This window comes from Diadema antillarum, unplaced genomic scaffold, assembly GCF_040938485.1.
Source record: "Diadema antillarum isolate AM-2024a unplaced genomic scaffold, OU_Dant_1.0 seq00000216_RagTag, whole genome shotgun sequence".
NCBI lineage: Eukaryota > Metazoa > Echinodermata > Echinoidea > Diadematoida > Diadematidae > Diadema > Diadema antillarum.
In genome coordinates this window covers 409,376-432,442 of record NW_027271271.1, presented here as the reverse complement: position 1 = coordinate 432,442, position 23,067 = coordinate 409,376, and the positions used below count along the sequence as shown (strand labels likewise).

Sequence of the window (23,067 nt, the reverse complement as noted above, 5' to 3'; positions counted from 1 at the left end):
TCTCTCTGTTTCCTTCTCCTCACGCCCCCCCCCCCCTTCGATCACGTGTCCTTCCTGTATGACATTTAATTGTTATCATCAAGATTCAATGACAGGGGTACGATCAATTTCGACGTTTAGCTCAGAAGAATAAACGTCATACAGTAGCAACCAATCAAAGACTTTCACAATGCAAACAGATGTACACCTGCAATCGACCGCTCCACCAATCGGGCAAGGAATTGCTATCAGCAGTATTATGACGTCACGCATGGCGCTGGTCCCCAACACACACATGCTCGAAGATGGATGCTTTTTGACTGTGTGGTTCGTGGTGTGTGGCGTATATAAAACCAGCGCGTGCAATCTTGCGTGTCCCTGGCATGCACCGAAGAGTGAGCTCGCCCCAGCGCAAAGTGACGACGACTTTTTTTTTTCCCCCGGCGCCGTTCAAGAGGCTCTCAACAAACGAAGAAAAAGAAAAGCAAAAGGGAGGAAGAAGGAAAGCCCATCAATATTGGTACATAATCGGATTCCCTCCCATCTTGTTCGCGATATCATCTGTGGCATTACAAGCAGCTGCAAACTCAGGTGCCGTCAAACGAGGTGATTTTTTGCCGCGGCGGATGTCGGTTTGATCTCACCTGCAGGTAATAATGGTTTCTTTTGTGCAGCTGTTTCATTGAGTTTCAGTTTACAAAGTCGAGACTTCTTTCAAAACTATCATGTCTGGAGCATTATTGTTTGTTTGTGCGCTAGTTTGATTGGATAATGCATGATTTGTCCATGTTTTCTATGCTTGACAGTTTTATTACATCATATTATTGAGACTAATAAAGTTATATGACGACTCGAATGCATCTGGTAAAATGCCTCGTATGATTCGTGTAACCCCGTGTGGCGCCACTAGAGTATAGGCTCTAGTGGGTAGCAATATCATTGCCTCGTACAGCCAAGGCATAAATATGAGGAACCTACTGAATTATTTCAAAATAGTTATTAGATGAATTTGGATATAAAAACAGATGAAGCAATATCGATATCAATTACTTCCACTTACCAGAGGCTGAGTGATAAAGAGTTTGACAATTGCAATTTTGTTATAATTCCCAATCAAAAGTTGGCATGCACGAGGAAACAAAGTGCCGGTACAACTTTCAATGTCTCGTTTTGCACACGACACGTTGGAGTAGGTTCAGCGGTTTGGCCAAAGCGTACATTATATCATCCGCAGTTGAACCTTCAAAGCATCGTAATGACGTCTTCTCAATACTGCATGACAAAACCAATTACCAGTCATAAATCACAGTGATTGTCTCATAATGTTTGATTTGTCAGCATTTTCTCTTTATTATCAATGAGTGTACCGCAAAATAAAAGTCGCCAGCGATGTAAGTCACTGTTAGTGGTAATTTAAAAATACATATATTTAACGACATTATGAAACATATTTAGTCTAACGTTTCCTGTTCACAAACTTCTGACGTCACTTGGTGTTTACACAATAACGAGGGCTAGAAAAAAATGTTGGAAAAATATTGCAAAAAAATCTTTTCACCACTTTACGACTAACGATTAACTATAACCGAAATTAAATCAAACATTAAAATGATATGTTTCTGTCAAGAATTCCTGTTGCATTAATACATTATGGGATATTATTTTTGTTTGTTTGTTTTCATGTCATCAGTGATGAAATTAACCAAACAATAATGTTACCCACATCCTTTCCATCTTGCGTGTTTATTTTCCTGACAATCCTTCATGTGGTTACTGTATAAGATAGCAGTGAAAACAAGATGGCGGTGAATACTAAATGCCTTACATGAGGCAGCGCATCGATGTATTCTTTATTTATTTATTTTGTTTTGTTTTAGATGCGATCTTTAATCTGGAGATATTGGCATCGGTCTGATGTTAATATCACCTTTCAATCATCAATGGAGAGCACCTAAAATAATGGCTGCAATCTTTCCGTAATCACTACATTAGCACTGCAGGTTTGAAACAATGCTAATGCTGCCTCTGAGAAAGAACCGTTAGGCACATGAGCCCTTTGTGTGTGTGTGTGTGTGTGCGTGTATGTGTATGTGTATGTCATCTCTCCTCTCCGATTTTGATTTGATATTCTGGTATTTGCTTCATAAGCAAAGAACCGTAACGTCTCTTGTCCATCCAACCACGAAAGGTTGTCAACAAAGCGTGGTGAAAGCAGCAAGTATTAATTATGTTCAGGACTGCGATATACACTTTGGCGTAATATCAAAAAATCCTAGTCAAGCGAGGTATGTGGGAGGACCAATGGGATCCTACCCAAGATAACAACTCATGAGATGAGTAAAATGCGCATTTTCACGTACAATCAAATTCTGCACTATGCAAGAAAATTTTATTTGTATTACTCTGGGTATCACGTTTCCATATTATTGTTAGCTGCATGGGGTTAGCGCAATCGCCAAAAGCAGCAAGGTACTTGTGTACAGTCTTGATAGAACTAAATAGTTGATGATTATTATATGCGCTATACTTTATACTGTCCTATATGGGAAGTTTAGAAGTACCTCTTCAATTGTAACTCCTGAATATGAGTGTTTGATTTATTTCTCCTCCAACATAATTTCGTACATAAATCAAGATTCTTTTCAGTAATATTACAATATATAGAATATCGGTATACAGATGACAATAATTAAACATGATTCGAAGAAGGAAAATACATGTGTGAATTAATCCCATTTACAAATTAATATATATCGTATTAACAAATTTCCAAATGATTACCAGAGAAATTATGCGGAAGGACTGCCACTATAAGCTGATGCTTGAACACGTGGCAGCCCAGGAAACCTGCCTACATAATATAAACATATTTTATTTAGTAGAATACTACTGAACATATAAATGCATTATGTTTTATATTCTAGTGCACAGATACTAATAAAGATATGATGAATTATGATTATCAGTATGTCAAAAGGGAGAAAATGAAAGATTACCATTAGTAACTGTCCTCGCTTACAATAACATTAACCAGTATAAACGCATCGAACCTATTACAAGCCGACTATGAGTATGGTGTTTATTATGTTCATGATAGTGACAGGATAGGCGTTAAGGCTAAAGGCTCGGTCACAAATGCCTTTACGAACTGCTACGAACGCCGTACGAACGATTTTTAGACAATTTCGTGACATCTTCTTAAGAAGGCCGTACGAAACCAGCGTTCGTAGACCGTTCGTAAGTTCGTAGCCTGGTCGATGGTCTTGTCCAAGATTTTTTTAAAACTTCGTACGAAACCCTCTCTTCGTAAGGCGGGAGTAGGAACGTCGTACGAACATTGTAAGAACTACGCAAGATTTTGTAGGATCGAGAGACAATTCTAGAAGCCTTAAATTCTTACGATGATTGTAAGAACGTCTTAAGTTGTTCATAGAGGGCTCTTACGTCTTTCATAAGATGGCCGTAAGTCTAACGAAAGAATAAAGCTACGGTCACAAAGCTTTGTACGAATGATGCGAATGTTACTGTTCTTAGGAATTCTGGAATTCGTAGAGATTCGTAGATCGGACACAGATTCTTACGGCCTTCTTACGAATTTCGTACGAACGCTTTTTAATTCGCAAGAACAACTTAAGACCTTGTAGAGTCTGTGCCCCATCTCTATGAATCTCTACGAACTCCAGAATTCGTACGAACAGTTACATTCGTACGAAGCTTTGTGACCGTAGCTTAAAACTGTGGTGGTATGGGTTAAAGTAGATGTAATAATCATGTTCTTCAATCATCGCTCAGGAGTAACCCGTCAATCTGGTGCAGATGCTCCTCATGCATAGAGAAGAAATACGAGTTTGCCGTATTATACATTGAACGGTTAGACCATGATGTGAATATACGCATATACATACAGTCAAACCTGCCTTAGCGGCCACCTCTCTATAGCGGCCACCTGTCTATAGCGGCCACTGAAAAATCCCCCCGAGAGAAAAGCCATGTTAAAGACCCTGTATATAGCGGCCACCTGTCTAACGCGGCCAGCGGCCACAAATTTTGTTTCCCGCGGTAGATTTTAACCTGTCTATAGCGGCCAAAAACCTGATGGAGCCGTAGCCGAGCTGATAATTCAGGGTGTTTTTCTGCTTTTTAGCTGTGCCAGTCATTTCTGGGCAACATTCAGTGATCGCCACCGTTGCATTCATCACTTATTCAGTCACAATAATGCACTAATTCATGACTGTGCACATGCTACATCTAGTGTACTGTGCAACAATTTCATAAACACCGGCATTGTGCTATGCATGATACACACGTGTGCATACGTACACACATAAATGTACATGTATACAACGATGATACATGTACATGTAGGCAATGCACACAAAGTTGGATTACCTGTCTATAGCGGCCACCTGTCTATAACGGCCACTTTTTCCGTATCCCTTGGCTGGCCGCTATAGACAGGTTTGACTGTATATATATGTATATATATATATATATGTAATACACACAACATTTTGAATGTCACTCCTTCAACCTTTTCGTAAATGTTCAATCTAAAACTCAAAATGCTGGATTTACCATTTCTGAAATGATAGTTCAACATCTTGAGTGTTAAATTTAACATTTTAACAAAAGGTTGGAGGAGTGACGACATTTAAAATGTTGTTAAACCATCACATTTTTAGAGTGTACATAAATATGTAATAGAGTCATTTATAATTATGAATAACACACACACACACACATACTATCGTATACACAGGCAAATGTATAGAGTTAGGAATGGGATAAGAAGCATACCAATTCTTGTTAAGTTCAGATATTTGCAATTAAAGCTACTAAATAAAAGAAGAAAACGATAAGAAAATGTGTGATTTTGTAACCATAAATTCAAGAATATTAACTGTTATTTCACAAGTGAGATATCGCGAGAAAGGTTTTATTTTGCTCTGTTTGACGACAGACTTAATTTAAAATGTTAAAAGTTTTTGTAAACAAACTCTTTATAATTATGTGTTTTATATATATATATATATATATATATATATATATATATATACATATATATCATTTCATATATAACATATACTATATATCATATTCTATGATATATTATATATATTTACTCATTTATTCATCCATAATATACAAGTTCTAATTTAAGTTATATCGTTAAGTATGATTCTGTTTGAGTGATGTATAAATCTGGTAAATACAGAGTTATGGTGTGTAAATAGATGGAGACATGAATTGGTGAGAACATATGGAAAATGAATTAGAGACAGGCTTCGCGAGAAAAAAAGAAATATAAGTTTACCCTTTCAAATGTTTGTTTGTTGTTTTTTGTTTGCCATGCTGTCGCACGGTCTCCTCTCTCTTATTTGAGTACTTTTGTGTATGTTTTGAGCAGCCCACTGCTATCTCATAGTGCATTACAAATTTGAATGTCTAATGCTGTATTCTTCACTTTGTCTTGCTGATTATGGGACACATTTTAGTTCAAACACTTCAGATTCATGTACGACAGGAAAGACATTCCAGAAGGCAATCTTTATCATAAGAAGATATTGCCTGAGTATTGCTGTTTCAGCAAGGGATATACCATGCAGTTTATAGTAATCAATCGTCGAAAGATCTTTTTGAGAGTGCTTTTTCTGCACTGATGAAGTTTTCAGCTGTGACAGGTCACATTGAGTGATGCTATAAAAGAGTTGTGTGGTTTTTTTTCTTATGATACCTCACACCCGCGAACAATTCAGAGAAAAATGAAGTCCTCATGTGACCTTCTTGTAAGACGTAAAAGGAGATTTATGTGTGATGAAAGTTCACGTCATAAAAACCTTTTCTCTAACCTTTGATTCTTACCCGAGTCATATTAGGAATTCTTATCGATGCTATTATGCTAGTTTCCCGACTTAAATTGACGGTGTGTCATCAAATTTGAGGCGGACTCAGGAATGTTTGTTTCCGGCGTCAAGTTTCTGGTAGATACTATCCGGTCAATCAAAATTGGCAACGTATTGACTTTTCACCAGCTTTCATCATTAAACCTCCAACATGGTTCACCTGCAGTCCGGAGTGAATTTTACGTCAGTCCCAGACAATCTTTACACCTTAGCGCCATTATATTTTTCCCACTTCTTTATTCATCTGTGAGAATAGGGATTTCATTTCATTCCATTTTTTTTTTTTTTTTTTTTTGTCGCCGTCAACGAAAACATTTTCCGGTATTTATGTCAGATGTGAGATGTATTTCTCATCCCTTTCCCATTATTTGTGCTGCATGTGTGCTAAGAAACATTGGTGGGGCGAGACTGACACGAACTGAAGCTTAAGCTCAAATCACTTTTAATGTCGCTGTCACATCCAACTACTGCCTCCTACACCCACGCAAGCGATAATTATATTCCAGTCCTTCTGTCGCTATCAGGGTCCAGGAATAAACTATAGAGTATGAAGTAGTATAGCATTATACCGGTGAAGTGATTCAGGACGGAACACGTAAGAGCTGGGTGGTTCGACACGCCACATACCATATGGTATTCTGCTGGTATACGAAGCAAGGTATTGCTCACTTTCCCACTTTTTCTTCAGTTTTAACACTAATACCGTCGATACGTATAGATGTTGACGAATTACGAAAACGACATATTAATGATATTTACCTTGCATACTAAAACTACTGGAATCAGTTGATTATGATTGAAATAATTATGTTCCTGATTGTCATATCTATTTCATATCTTGCTGGTGATGGTATTAATAGTTTCTGTGATGACCTTCTTTGTTGTATGAGCTCATTATTGAAGTTTCTGCTGGTATACGAAGCAAGGTATTGCTCACTTTCCCACTTTTTCTTCAGTTTTAACACTAATAACGTTGATACGTAGATGATGACGAATTACGAAAACGGCCTATGTTCACCTTGCATACTAAAACTACTGGAATCAGTTGATTATCATTCAAATAATTATGTTCCTGATTATCATATCTATTTGATATTTTGATGGTGATGGTATTAATAGGTATAGGTAAGTATGTATATGGATGCATTTTATTAATAAATAAAATCGAATAAAAAACAAATCAATTATGAAGAAGATGTTTTTCATTCTTTTTAGTAAGGTTAATCATGAGATAATTTTTTGATAGTCCATTAAAAAAAAAGAACAATCTATTCATTAATAATGAGAAGGAGGGTCAAATTAATGCCCTCTTTGTGTTTATTTCTCTTCAGCAATATGTGCTCTTTCAGTGAGATCTCTGGAACATCAATGCTCTCTGATAGCTTGTGACAAAAATACAAAACTCTGCTGCACGAGTGGTATCCAAAATCAAGAAACATGAACAAATCTCACCAGTTTTAAGAAGCTTACACTGGCTTCCAGTGAAAAATCAGATTCAGTTTAAGATACTGTTATTAGCATTTGAATGTTTCTATATGTTTGCTCCACATTATTTAAGGGAGCTACTTCAAATCTATGTTACACACCAGAAAGAAACCTACGATCAAAAAGTAAAGATTTGTTTGTTATTCCAAACAGAAGAACCAAATTTTACGGAGAACGAACATTTGCATTTAATGACCCTGTTTTATGGAATAATTTACCTCAGAAATTGAGACAAATCACTGATATGAATAGATTCAAGTCTGCCTTGAAAACGCATTTGTTTACAGTGTAAGCAAAAATGAAGCTCGGTACCATCACTGTAATTGGAATTATATGTTCTTGTTACAATCTTTTCATTTTTTGAGTGCATAGGGACATTATCACTATGTGTTATGCGCTATATAAGCACTGTCAATTATTATTATTAGCTGTGATAATGTATTATGCTGTTGATACATACGAGACTTACGGTAGCTCTCTTCTTCCTCGTACTTCTGCGTTTCCTCTCCTTTACTCCTATTATTTCTTTATTGTCTTTCTGCGACACCCTCCACGTGTCGACCACAGTAGTATAAAATGTAGTGATTATAATATAATTATGATATGATAATTTATTGTCTTTCTGCGACACCCTCCACGTGTCGACCACAGTAGTATAAAATGCAGTGATTATGATGTCATTATGAGATGTTAATTTATTGTTTTTCTGCGACACCCTCCACGTGTCGACCACAGTAGTATAAAATGCAGTGATTATGGCGTAATTATGATATGATAATTTATTGTCCTTCTGCGACACCCTCCACGTGTCGACCACAGTATAGTATAAGATGTAGTGATTATGATATAATTATGATATGATAATTTATTGTCTTTCTGCGACACCCTCCATGTGTCGACCACAGTAGTATAAAATGCAGTGATATGATATTGCAATGTCATATGATGTAATTACAATAATATGATAATCATGATATATGATATAAAAATTTTGCATGATATATTATACACTCTAAAAAAACAAATGGTGAATCAACATTTTTAAATGTTGCCACTCCTCCAACCTGTTTGTAAATGATGTAATGTGTTGAATTTAACATTTTACAAAAGTTTGGAGGTCCTGAGTGAAAACATTTAAAATTTTGATTTACCATTTTATTTTTTAGAGTGTAGTGTGGAATGCGATGATTGATAGCGTTGAATAGCGCACAAAAAAATAAAAGACGTTAAATGAACAACGAAGCCGAAACACTACTTTTATTGGTTCATTACCATGTCACCTTTAATTTCGAAATTGACTATTTAATGAAGAGTGCCTAGAACACTGAAAAGCACAACGACTCACATTAGAATAATATCCTGATCATTAATTGACATATACCCCGCTCCTTTCGTTAACATAATTGGTACTTATCAGGATTGCTTTATCCGAATTACCGCCAACCGACTAATTACTGTTCATGAATGTGTATGTATGCAAGTGCATGAGAGCTTGCACCTGTAAGTGTGTACGTCTCAGTCATGTCAGTGTGCGCGTGCACATAATCGAGTATTTGAGCGTGTTCATGAGTGCATGAAAAGAACAGCAAGAATTACGTCTTCATCTAACATCGAATTATATTATTTCTTAGCAGTTTATAAGTGTCATAAACTATGTCTGCAAAAAGTCAGTGCTGAACTTGTAAACAAAAAAAAAAGACAAAACTATACGCTTACATCAATAATTTCTGGCAACATCGTTGCAATCACTTGCGATTTTTGCACGCACTAAAGATAGAGGAATTGTTTGTAATGATATTTAATGTCCGGACCCCTCTTATATTATGCAGTCAGAAATGTGTATCCTTGCAATAGAAGAAAATGACACATGTCTACAATGGATGAGACATTTGAAAATAAACGAGTCGTCAGAATGTCTTTTCATTACGGTTTAAAGTGTCGCATGAAATTTGCCTTAAAGCCTTTGATAACCCAAACTAACACATTGTAAGGATGCATCGGAGGTCATGTCATAACTTTTGTACTAGAAAAAAAAAAGGAGCAACGACAAAGCTCGTTACGCTAAATGTGTCGTCAATCTTGCGGCGAGACACTTGTACATGAATGATTGAAATCCAAACATTACAGTACTTGGTGACGCGGCGCGCCGATCAATAGTCCGGTCAGCATGTGCCAGCGAATTCAATAGTCTCGAGTTTATGCTTATTCAGGAGTCAGTGGTAGTGTACAAGCGGCAGACGATACGGACAAATATCTATCTTTCTGTAGGGATTTCATTTGATTTTGAATAACATTGTGTGATACCAACACTATACCAAAATGACGAAGCGTCAATGTTAGGAATTACACCGACGTGGCCTCCGTTTTTGTTTTCGCGTTCACACCTCCCTGCGCTGGGGTTAAGGCCTCCAGATGGCCGCCGCGTTATTACCTGCTCGTTTTGGCGGCAACCAGCACCTCATGCGTGGCGCCAAAAATCGTTGACTTTTATGCGTTTTCCCACCTCCTTATCGGCTGCCGTTCTTAAAGCACCGTCTCTTCTGGTCTTTCTAATCCTGTGTCAATAGCTATCCTTCGATCCATGCTGTATATGCAAAATTATTGTGCTCATGGTTCATTGCATGGAGTATAGTATATACCTTCCAATACAATCCATCGATCAAGTGGTCTTAGTACCAATACTTAATTCAATCAACCGATTTTCCAACAATAGCATCTACTGATCAGTCTACTATTGTTTAGCAAGCATTCATCAATTAATCAATCAATCAATCAATCAATCTATCTATCTATCCATCAATCAATCAATCAATCAATCAATCAATCAATCAATCAATCAATCATTCAATCAATCTATCTATCTATCTATCTATCTATCTATCTATTCAAGACAGTGCTTCTGCTGGGATGAATTTAAGATTACATGGTCAGAGTTTCAGCATTTTCACTTAATTCTGAAGAGCATCATTTCCTCAAATCAATGCCATTGAAAAGGACATACATGCTGCACCTATACTGCTTCCAAAGTTGTTCAGCTATTATCATGTATTTGTATTGTATAAGAAGAACAAAAGAGAAGTAGTGAAGAGTAAGACATAAATTGGAATGTATACATATCCATAGGTGTATAATAGAATAATGGTGAATGGGCGCCAGTGAATTATCTAGCCGGATATAAGGTTAATTGATAACGAGAAGATATATTATAATCATAAAGATGGGTAAAAGAGATCTAGCGTGGCCGCGTAGACAAAGCTTTATAATCATCATAATCATCGAAGATCAAAACATCTGATATCGAATCATATAAGCACTTTGCTTTTGACTTACCCACCTCCCTCAGGACGATTTTCTACGTCCTAATACACGCATACACATCATTAATTTCACATATCGATTTTACACACACAAGCACACACGTACAACGTTACCCATATTGACCTATGGCATACACCTTTTTTTCGCTGGTAAATGTTCTAATTAAGTTTGTTTCTGAATCTTTAAAGCTTAATGGGAATATAGCTTTCTCATAATATCTTATATGCTCCAAGAGGCAAATTGCGTAGTGGCGCACGCACAAATACATAAATATTTACTAACCAACGTACAAACAGTTAAATTAAAGTTAGGGTCTGTTTTAATGCAATACATGGTCATACAAGATGTTTACGATACATTTTGTGGACGTTGTGAAGTGAATGGTCTTCGCATATTAAGTACTCTGAATTATATCAACTGTCGCATCTAGAAACGAGAGCAAGTGAACTGGTTGTGTGTTTCCCTCTTTGTTCTTCCGTTCTATACATATCTCTCTTAGTAGGCATAACTATAGACATGATAAAGACTATCATTTTCCTCGTCTTTAAGTAAGAATCCAAGTACTCCGTCTGGGTGCTATTATCTTTCAATCAAATGGTACTTCACACGTGAAATGAGTTGTGGAATGCGTCTCGGTTTGTATCCAATTTGTCCACCGCGAGAGAGAAAAGCGTTAAAGCAGAACCAAGAAGAGTTAGGAAAAGGGCGTGATTTTGTTTTCTACCCGGGTTTTAGATCTGACGATGACTTCTGTTTCAATGGCGTATCTCTTCATGTTTGTAATCAATTCATAAGCTGCCTTATTCTTAGGGACAATGTTCATTTTCTTTGTAATAAAGGTGAATACGTCTTCTTTTCACTTAACGTTACCTGAATCAAGGGAAAATCTTATTAGTTTCTCATGAGAAGCTCTCTTTACCATATATCTACAACATTTATTATCTATAGCCTGACAAAACTGGCGACTATGTTGTTCACTCGAAATTTAAGCACAGAATAAAAATCCACCCCCCCCCCCTCGCATAGGATCTAGCACAGACTAATCCGCTGGTTGCTATGCCTATAATCAGCAGTGCAATCAATCAATCGCATTTTCTTTGTCGCCGATACAAATCTTCAATTTCCAGAGCCCACACATTCTAGGTTCTACATAGTCAAGTCCCTTGGACCCTGTAATCCGGAGACGCCTCCCACCTACACCGTATGTTATAAGGTGTTTTGCTTCTTGTCAACGTTAGATCCTATTCTATTTCTTTATAGGTTTGGCGGAAGAGAGAGAGAGTTGAATGAATAGACAGATGTCTGTCGCGGTGACAGAGGACGTTGTTAAGGGAAAGTGAGGCCAATTAGGTCGGCAGCTTACTTAAGTCACACCTTACGCAAATAATCCACCTAACCGGAACACAGAAGACACTGCAGCACCTTGGGCAAGCTTGGTGGAAGGAATCTTCAAAGTGACATGATTTCAAGCATTGCTGTCACCAAAGTTTATTATTAACTATGCCTTATTTTGTAATAATGGAATTGCAATAAGTCTGCACTAATAATGCGTTCAGTCATCACTGAGATACATATCTGATTGTTTTTCTAGAGGTAATAAAGCTTTGATCCCGTCTCACGCTAGTGTTCTTATACTCCATAAGTTTTCAAGTTTTTGAAGAAAAAACAACAACATATAACAGGCAGACATCTGTGTTGTAATTTTTTTTTTACAATGTGTCTTTGTGCTACGTCTCTTCTTATGCACATCTACTTATTGTTACTCCATTGATAAAGCATGGATAAACATACAATTAAAGGAGAATGAAACCTAAGTGTCGAAGGAAATGCTGTAATATCAGTAGAACATATCAGCGAAGTTTGAGGACAAAGAATTCGTTGAAAAGTTAAACATTTTCAAAATTTCTCTGCCGCCATCGCTGGATAAGAAGACTACAGCATTATCGTGACGTCATGCATAGACACTTTTCTAACATAATGACTTAATTCTTTCAGAAAACAAGGAAAATTCTGTCGCTGGCAATTCCTGGTCTAAGTCGAGCAATATTATGTAAAAGGTTTTAAGTTCCATGAAGTATAACAAAACTCACAGAATGCGAAGTACCATTTCCCATAACGACCAGTGCTCGCATGTATTTCTCTGAAACCCAATCTTTGTTAACTCCTTCCCAATTTGCTACTTTCTGGTGAGCTGTGTCATGTCACCATGTTTGTGAAAACACAGACTGGCCAGTCACTGGCGTATATTGGGTGAAAGCCAGTGGAACTTCTTAATAGGCTTGCTGGGTGTAATGATTTGAAATTCCTAGTAGGGGAGTCAAGTCCAGCCACACCTTACACCTCGCCTTTTATTTGCACATCAAAAAGCGACTGGTGTTGAAGGGGTCAAGTAGATTCCTGAACCAGAAGAAATTTGCCTTGCTTCACGTATATTTTGACGATTTTCAATGGCGAAGGAAGCAAAAAAAAAAAAGAAGAAAAATGCTTGCAGTCGCTCATTCTTAAAGTGTTCGTACACTGTACTCGAGACATCAACAAACCTTTGCCAAAAGGTCGCAAATCACATCAAAGTAATGGCTTTTCCCCTTTTTGTTATCATAACTTTTCATTTCCACTCTATTTTCATTTCATTTATTTTCCATATCCCAATAATACAAAATCACTACAACGTAACAATAATTATTAATGCATATCCACCCCTTCACCTTCTTTTCCCATAGCCGGTGAACTTCAGTGCAATAGAATCTGTTCCCAGGATCCATTCTAGATAATTTCATTTTAAGCAGTTAAGTGCTTTGAGCCTTCTGTTTGCTCTCTGACTGAAAAAATGACATTTCTATTATAATATTCATATTTCGGCCATCAATCGCATGGGTTGGCATAATGGAGGGGACTTCAGATCTACGAGAATGTCACTTAACATGTAGTAGTCGTGAATCTAAAAGATGATTCACGTATATGAGACATACTCTCACGTTCGACAAAATCTTCCGTTCCAAAGGAATGAATGAATGAAAAGGTATTTTTATTGGGTAATATCCACAGCAGCCCGCAGGCTGAATTGCAGACGTTTTGCATGAGTCTGTATGAGAATATTGAAATATGTATATTTACTGTATGGTGTATATATATATATATATATATATATATATATATATATAATATATCAGGGCTCCACACTAACTTTTTTGTTTGGTGGCCCGATGTGGCCACCAAAATCCTCAATTTCAAAGTTTTGGTGGCCCGAGAGAATAATCTGGTGGCCCGAAAAAAAAGTATTGAAAGTCCTTTTTTTTTTAAATGAGTCAAATATTCAAGTTTTATCATAGTAAGAACTGGAAGTTTGACATATCTACTCATAAATAAGCCTCAACAAAGTCGCAACACTCACTCTCAGGCACTCATTTAGTCCTTTTTATCCATCCTTTAAACAAATTTAACTGCTAATTTCCGGCGCAAAAAGTTACAAATTTATTGACATACTTTTAAAAAAATTTGGTGGCCCGAGGCGGGCCACCAAATTTGCCTTTTTTTTGAAATTTGGTGGCCCGACTTTCATTTTGGGTGGCCCCGGGCCACGGGGCCACCGTTAGTGTCGAGCCCTGTAAAGATGCATAGAGAAAAAAATAGAAAAGAAAGACAGATAATAATTATATCAATCTTAGATATTGCACTGTGAAATTGACCTTTATAAAAAAATGATTATAAAGTATGTCAACAATTAAAAGTATCAACGTCATTCCTTTTGTTTGTGTTCCTGTACATTAATGAAATAACATTAAGAATGAGACAGTGATAGGTGTAAAGGTACTTTGCCAGTGCTATTTTCTTAAGGTTAACTCTGAAGTTGCAAACATGCCATAACATGTGTGACATTCGTGGTTATGTGTGTGTGCGCGCTTTCTTGTGCTTAAACACTACACTTTTCAAATGTGTAGACATTTTCCATCAATTAAACGCAATCTATACCATTTATGTTGAGCCGTTGAATACTTATGTCGCTATAAATCATATCTCAAGTTCTGCAAATATCATCATTTTGAACAGCAAGTATGGCAAGTGAGATTAATCGACTAACCCTCAAAAGACAAAATCTGAGAATCTTGATGCTCATTGCAATACTGTTAAAAATGAAGTAAGACACTGGATACCGGTTCAATCAAATTTTGGCACGGGTAGTGCTCTTAAATGATGACCGTGTGGTTGATCGATAGGGATGGTCAATAATCACACCCGCCATAGGGAAGAAATTCCAAGGTGACATATCTCGGGACCGGGGGCACGGCATGTGTGGAGAGAGGGGATACGAACCATAATGAACATAGTGCTTTAATGGGTGCACACTGCGGTCTTTGCTTTCATGTCACACACATTTCAATTTGCCATTAAATTCAATTCGTAAATGTCATCATAATCATACAATCTTAGAAGCGTTTTAGCATGTTTCAAGATGTTGATAGTTAACGGATTCCGTGCTTTATCATCGACACAAATTGTTTGTGTTTTTTTTTTATAGTTAGAATCTTTCTGCAATAACATCATTTTCATTTTATCATGATATCACAATCACTTCTCTCGAAATGACTTTCACGTCAGAAAGATGGAGCTGAGACATTAACAGACGAGAGAAAAGTAGCTTTCAAGATAAATACTTTGATTTATATTTGCCCTTATACCTATATCAATAACATAATATAATGCACAATAACAACAGATGAACGTTTTTTGGGAGCTTTTTAATGTGCTTCAAAGCGGCTTATCAGTAACAAGCGAGACACATTTTAGACGAGTATTTTACATACAGCCCGATCAGACGCCGTGCTTACTTCTGTACAGCGACAGGGCTGTGCGTAGTTATATTTTCCATTGAAATCAATAACATAAAGACAACAATTACCAAAAATGTCTACACTTTAGCACCAAAACACGAAGTGAAATACTAGACAAAAATAACCTTGATAGGTATTCAAATAATTTAGGTAGGGAAAAAGACCTTGATTGGATATATGTATATTGAGAAAGTGCTCATCAAAATAATGGCTGGCACCAGAGCATGACTTGCAATCAGTCACATCGGAAAAAAACCCATAAAATATAAATTCTTAATGGAACAGGGCATGTATTGTTAAATTACAAGGCTTCAAACATCTTTTCTGAGAGAATAGATATAAATTATTGAGATTTCAATCTATTCCTTCTCTCTAAAAAAAATCGAGTGAAAATATTCACTCTTAAAGGAGTGAATACAAAAAAGAGTGAATTTAGAGTGAAACTGGAGTGAATTTTGAGTGAAAATGTTCATATTCACTCATTTTGGAGTGACCTCAGGGATCACTCGAAGATTTTGGAGTGATCCCTGAGATCACTCTAAAACGAGTGATAATGAACATATCCACTCAATATTCACTCCAATTTCACTCTAAATTCACTCTTTTTTTTTTGTATTCACTCCTTAAGGAGTGAATATTTTTACTCGATTTTTTTTTTTTGGGAGTATATTTTCGAGATAAATATCCAATAATGACAAGTTCTTTTTAGATGAAGGGCGCATGTAACGTCCATTTTAACATGGGTAACACCGATTAAGAGATACAAAGTCAAATCTCACAAGAAAGTATAATTTCTACTCTCTTATATCAACATCTATACGTTAATGATAATAATAATAATAATAATTATTATTATTACTTTGGATATAAACTCCAAATTTTATTGTCCGAGAATGGAAATTCTTTTTGCCCAATTGATCGTGGGCCCGGCAGCCACTGAGCAGCGCCAGATCGACGTTGCTCTAACCTTTTCAACTGTTGAACGGCAAACAAGGTAGCAGCAACTCCCATCTTTTAACGTCTTTTGGTATGACGCGGCCGGGGTTTGAACCCACGACCTCCCGATTGTGAGGGCAGCCGCTCTACTCACTGAGCCAACACATCGTTATCACACACTTTTAATCTTGATGTTGTTTCAAATCTCAAATAACAAATTTGATGATAAAAAATGAATGACATAAATTCTATAAGAGTCGAAAATTGAAACAGAATATGCTGCTTCCTTCATTAATCACAAAAATCTTAAAGAATGAACAATTAGACTGATAACGACTAGGAACTGGAGTCGATTTCCGAAGGTTTACCTTTCACAATAAATTTCGCCGTTTTTATTTTCTTGCTTGCACTGAAAACTACAGCCCAACACTTCATAGAGTTCTTGAATCATAAGAGTAATCCCCAAAATGAATAGTGGATATATAAAATAAAAACCAAAGTACAGTAACACTCTAAACCTCGTTTCAATGAAAAGTTTATGTAAGTTAACAAACTTATAGTTTCATTCTTTTCCAGATCAGATCTGCGAGGAAGAGGAATTCTTTCGAGCAAGGAGCACAGATTTCTACGAAGTAAAAGATAAACAATCGATTTCTGTGTCGCGAGGACCACTTTAATAGCTCATCGGGAAAGATAAATGGGGTACAATTGGAAGAATTAACCTCGGGTTTGCTGATGATATTAATTAAGTACTGACTGAGGAGAGCCAGTCAAAGTTGATTATTCGCTGGTTGAATCATATCGTTCTTGAGTTGCAATCCTATTTGCAAAGTCTAAAATAGGGTTTCAGACAAAGCCCGATGTGGCCTGGGCTGTTTAATGAATAAAGTTACCCACCTTATTAATCCGGGATTAATCTACTTTATTCGTCTATCAAATTAAAGCAACAGGCTTGGCATAAGAATTAGCTTTCATTCAAGGCGGTATCTATTACCTCGAATTGCACGACCAGCGATCTATAGGTGCTATAGCCATACTAGGCAAATTTCTTCATAAAAAGAAGCGTCGGTGACAATGGTTACACACACACACACTACCACCACCACCACCAACAACAACAGCAACAACAACACTAGCTTTAACAACATTTGAATATAAGTATGAATATAAAAAAAAAAACAAATGTATATAATGCATAGCATCCATACATTTAAAGTTGATTATTAAACATCACACGATACTTACTTTTAAGAAGTAAGGTCAAAGAAAGCGAATGCAAGGGGCTTCACAGAAACGGACCCAGGATAAAAACAAATCATAGAGTACTGCATGTTTTCACAAAGCAGCCAAATTTGTTTTTTGAATCTAATCATTTGATTTGATTAATATACCATACCGGTACTTTTTTTTTCCTGTTTCCCCTGTAACTTTATGTTTACATAGGTACGAAAGTCATACTTTAAAATGGCAATCAGCGCATGATGTCTACGATTTTTAAAGCAATATATTCATTCATCAAGTTTGTTATCATTGGATCCCACAATTCATTTCAGATGAGTTGTGGTTATCAATACTTATACAGGGAATAGATAAAAAAACATAAAGATTCTCCAACACATGGCAGTCCTTCTTGTGAAACGCTTTAATTATTGTATATACTGATCGAGTACATACACGGCTTTTTCTCCTTGACGTGCATGAAATTGATCCTCTTCTTCCTTTTCTCAAGAGTTGTGATTTCCTTTTTTTTTCATATTTTAAATTTCATTTAAGTTCACTTTATTTATTTCCGTCATTCGAGAAAAATAAAAATAAACTTTGATATAAACGTATGTACCACATGCAGATCAAAACGATGATAACACAAAATCATTGCTACTATACATATCAGTATAAACTACACAATGATACACCTGACATGCTGACAATGAATGATGAAGAATGGATTGTACATGAGAATGCCTTTATATGGCTTGTAAAACTGTACATACATAATTGATAGAATGTCTCAACTCTTATCGCTCTTAATTATAAGAGTCTGCCGCTTTCTGGGGTAAAATCTTGAATGTGAAGTGAAACAATTATCAGAAGGTTCGTAATCGCCCATCGAAGCGTGTTGTGAAAGACAAAAGTGAATCATATCCTACTTTGAAAGACAAAGAAAAAAAGAGCAAAAAAAGAGCAAAACAAAAAAAAATGGAAAGATACCTGTTCGATCAAGCAAACTGCTCACGTTTCTGGCGACCCATATCTGCATTCAAGCCTCTGTCGCTGGCTGCCATGACGTCTTACTATTGCGGTGAAACTGGAGAGCTTTCCCTCCCATCAATCTACTCCTCCTCTTTGAACCACCAGATTGCACTTTTTTTTTTTTACCATTATACGACTGTTTTTTTCTTTTAACCCATTCCTCAAGAAAGCCAGGTGTGTTGTAGGACTATACTTCAGCTATCTACGAGAATGACCTTGTCTTTTTAGTGGTTTAAGGAATGAAAAAGGACAGTATACTTTAGAGTAATGGTAAGAAAATGGAAAGGGAAAGTATATCACGGAGTAACGTTTAAGAAACACAGAGTGCCATCAAGCGGTGCTACTACGTTTGTTCTGAATTCTAAAGTGAAAGCATCTTCCAATTTGAATTGGAAATAGGATTTTACTTGTATTTTCGTGTATAGACAACCATGCACAGGATATAAACTTGAATGTCAGCCTCTCTACCACAGAAGAGAGTAAGCTAAATAAGAGATCAACAAGGTAAGCTAAATGTCCTTGCTTTTTTTTTTCATCATGATTCAATATATTTATTGATAAAGTCGAGGCAGGCGTAACTCCTGTGAAACAGACAAAATATACGCGAGCAATCACACTCTTTCATCCCATCCTTTTATCATTCTCATAAATTTCACGCAATGTTCATTTGGCTGATAATATGTATTTTGCCTTTTTAAGCCTTTGGAGACTAATTTTGAAAGTTGAAATTTCCATAAAGGTTATAACATATTCTAATAAACGTCTAGACATGGAATTACGAGGTTTTTAAGACCCATGAAAGCTGATTTTGTCCACATGAGCATTCGAATTCTCATTCATCCAAACAGTTGGCTCATCTTCTGCATTTCTTTCACTTCGGGAATTCACGACAAAATCCAAGTCTCAGGGCTACATGAGCGAAAATATTATGTTACGAAAGCTTATCTATCACTTTTCATTTTTCAGAGCCGAACCACCTTGACTGGGCAGTATTTTGATTGCAAAAAATAATTCCGAAATGGTAATCAGTGCCTTGTACACCGCAATTTGATCCGTCATGGGAATGGCACTGCAAGATCTGCAATATCTTTCTGAGTATGTCTGAGTGACCTAGGACGTCTTTATTGAATCTAAATGTAATAACAATACCGTGGAGTAAAGAGATTTATCAGATTATCTGCAATGCAATTATGAGTGACGATCATCAGAGACAACTGAAACATCTGGGTGCAAAAACAAGAAAGTAAACACATAATAAAACGGTAATAAACGAATGGATCCCTCCCCTATCATCATGCCTCCCCCACCCTAAACTCCCCATTCCACCCACCTCCTCCGGCTAGGCTTTTAGTGCGAGTCCTTTAGTATAGGACAAACAATGATTTAAAGAAAACAATCTGCCATCAATGGAAAAGGCCCCCTGTAGTGAACAAGGAATATTTTTCTCCAGTGTCTCATGCGTCCACAAACAAATTACCTTAATATGAAGAAAAGACCCCCCCCCCCCCCCCCTCGACAATCTTGACTGGAAAATGCTCAATTTAATCCGTTTAACTCCCGGATGATGGAAAAGGTCTTGTCTCGTGGTTAAAACGCAAAATCATTATTACGGTAAATGATTGCGACATGCCGACGTTATTGATTGAACTGGATTATGATAACAAGACTTCTCCGATTTTAGTCATAATATACCTCCAAATTTGTCTATCTCTGTAGTTTTTTAGCTTTCGAACAATATAATGTGTCGTACAGCATGTGTCGTGGAGGCCGAACAAGAGAGGTACCGTGTGTAGAACGCGTGATGATTGGTCATTAAAGAGCGGAAGAAAAGACGTGAGGACGAGATTAGTTGGAGAGAAAACAAACATTGACGGAACGATGAGTATCTTTGACTGAAACCAAAAATCTACAAGAAGCTGTTAATCGGATGCGGACCAAGGGAACCAGAAGTTAGAGGACACTACTTCTAGGAGAAAAAGAAAAGAAAAGAGGCGTTCTTCGAGAAGCTATAGGCAGTGTTTAACAATGTCACAGTTGCGAACTCACCTCGGAACCCTCGGGTAACAATCAAAACTTAATGAGATCTCTCTCGTTTTCTGTTTAGATGGAAGTCGTTGGACAAAATCTAAAGATCAAAAACTTTGTTGGAGGACCCAAGGGGAGGACAAGCTAAAACTGAACAGCAGTGTATTGGACAAAAAACCCCAATAAAACGATGATGCCTTACATGAATCGTGCTTTATTGACAATATGACAATATTCTCTTGCTGTATGATGACGACAGTAATGGTTTTGATGCTGCTGCCAGTGCACCTGTGAATGATAAAGGTTCATGTCCTAAATGATAGTGGTATAACATGTTCCTGTTGGTAGTAAAATGATGGATGGTGATTCTTCTTTTTTTTTTGACGATAGTTTTATACACATAGATGCGGTTCCGTTATTTGTTTAGTAATATTTTAGTTAATGCTGGTTGCAATGTTGTTGCTGATAAGGAGCAGAAGGAGGAAAAGATTTTGCTCAAGATAGATGAAAGACGTAACTGCCCATTTAGTTACACACTATGTATAATCATGATGTCAGTCTTTCTAACATTGATGATGATGATGAAGATATTGATGATCGTGTTGGTGATGATATATTATGATGGTTTCAATTCATATGAAAATATCGGACGGTCCAGAACTATATTTATTATTATCTCTCTATATGTATCTAAGGCCTACCACATGTATATCTCTCTTCTCTCCCTTTCTCTCTCTCTCTCTCTCTCTCTCTCTCTCTCTCTATCCCTCTCTAGGGCCTATACATAATTATATCACATTCACTTATGTCAGGGAGTGTAGATTTAACGTATTACTCTATTTCAGTAATACGCCAAGTTCTTGTTTAACGGAAGCAGAGGGGCATATCGATATCTTCTCTCTTTCCGGCTGCCTGTAAAGATGCGATTTCTCAGAAAGTAAACATGCTTACTGAACTGCAAAACTTTTCTCGCTGTGATCTATACCTATATGATGCCGCAGTAAAAGAATAATAACAGCCAAGGGGTCTTCTGCTAGTCCCTCCCCATTTAAAGTTCGTCCGCTCAATGAAGCAAAATGGTGACCTGTCCTCTTTGCACTCTTCTAAGTGGAAGATGCGGTATTGGTTACTGACCTGCATAGAACATACAAAAGTGGAATGTTGTTGACATAATTCAAGACTAATTATTGTCAGAGGCACAGGATGCCGGTACAAGGCAAGGACCGCGGAACGTTTTTTTTTTTCTTTATGTGTGCGTGTGTGTGTGTGTGTGTGTGTGTGTGTGTGTATGTGCGTGCGTGTGTGTGTGAAGGAGGGTGGTGTTAAGCCAAGGGTAAAACCCTCCCAATCCTCCCCTTCCCCGCTTTGACATGAATAGTAGTAGAAAGTGGTAGGTTGGTTCTTTTTTGTCTTCTTTTTTTTTAGAACTGTCTTTCCTTTCGTTTTTGAATGTACTCTTATTTGTATCTTGAATTTTGAGAACCCAAGATGTGTGTGTGGGGGAGGGGGGGGGGGGGTAGAGACTCCAGACTTCCTCCCCCTTCAAGAGTCACGTCCCATGTCATAAATGTACCTGCAGAAGAAGTATTGCACAAATCGACAAAGAAACTAATGCTTCAAGTGACGAGGTCTGTTTAGATTCTTTTGAAGTTTTAATCGTTAACATTGGACGCGCGCATTTTCAAAATTCCATTTTCGTTTCCAGTTTGAGTTATCCTGTCTCTTTTACCACTTCTTACTAACTCGTGATTGTCGTCTGTCTTCTACATTTTTTTGTCGTAATGTGGACAAGTAAAGGAAGTATATGCCATCCTTTATGCTACAGTGATTGAAAGCTCCCGTTCTGTTCCATTACTACCATCATAACTTATCAAAATGCTCCTCGTCCATTTCCCCCTCTTTGATGGGCAGTCATCTTCCATTTCCGTCAGGGCGACCTGGTGGTTAGCGGTGTGCACTTTTGGTACACGACACTCACAGAATCACAGATCTCCCCATAACTCCGCGATATCGCCCAGAATGCAACCAACTGCTCCTGAGTGGTATATTATACGAGCTCTCTGGGTACACCAGCATGTGAGTTGCATGCAAGTTCCAGCCGAACAGACGGGGTAGAAACTTCGAGATTGGTCACTGGATAATGATTTCGAGGATTTTTTTTATTTCAATCATGAGGCCGTTACTACGTCGGATGTGTAAATGCAAGGTTGAACCGTGACGTAACTGATTCTTTGAATTTGAAACAATACTCACAAACACATAATTATATAGATAGATAAGAAGATAAATAGATAGATAGATAGATAGATAGATAGATAGATAGATAGATAGATAATAGATAG

At 37.1% G+C, this 23,067-nt stretch overlaps 1 protein-coding gene across 2 annotated transcripts in view; it reads left to right on the top strand.

Moving 5' to 3' along the window:
- Positions 1-432: 432 nt before the first annotated feature.
- The window catches only part of LOC139729025 (uncharacterized), a 59,590-nt gene continuing 36,955 nt past the window's right edge, over positions 433-23,067 (top strand). Inside the window, exon 1 of one of the 2 annotated variants that reach the window (XM_071639948.1) lies at positions 433-629. The gene's annotated coding sequence lies outside the window, so the exon portion shown is untranslated. Of the gene's footprint in view, positions 630-6,426; positions 6,541-23,067 lie in introns of those variants that run through there. The other variant, XM_071639949.1, reaches the window with a different exon arrangement.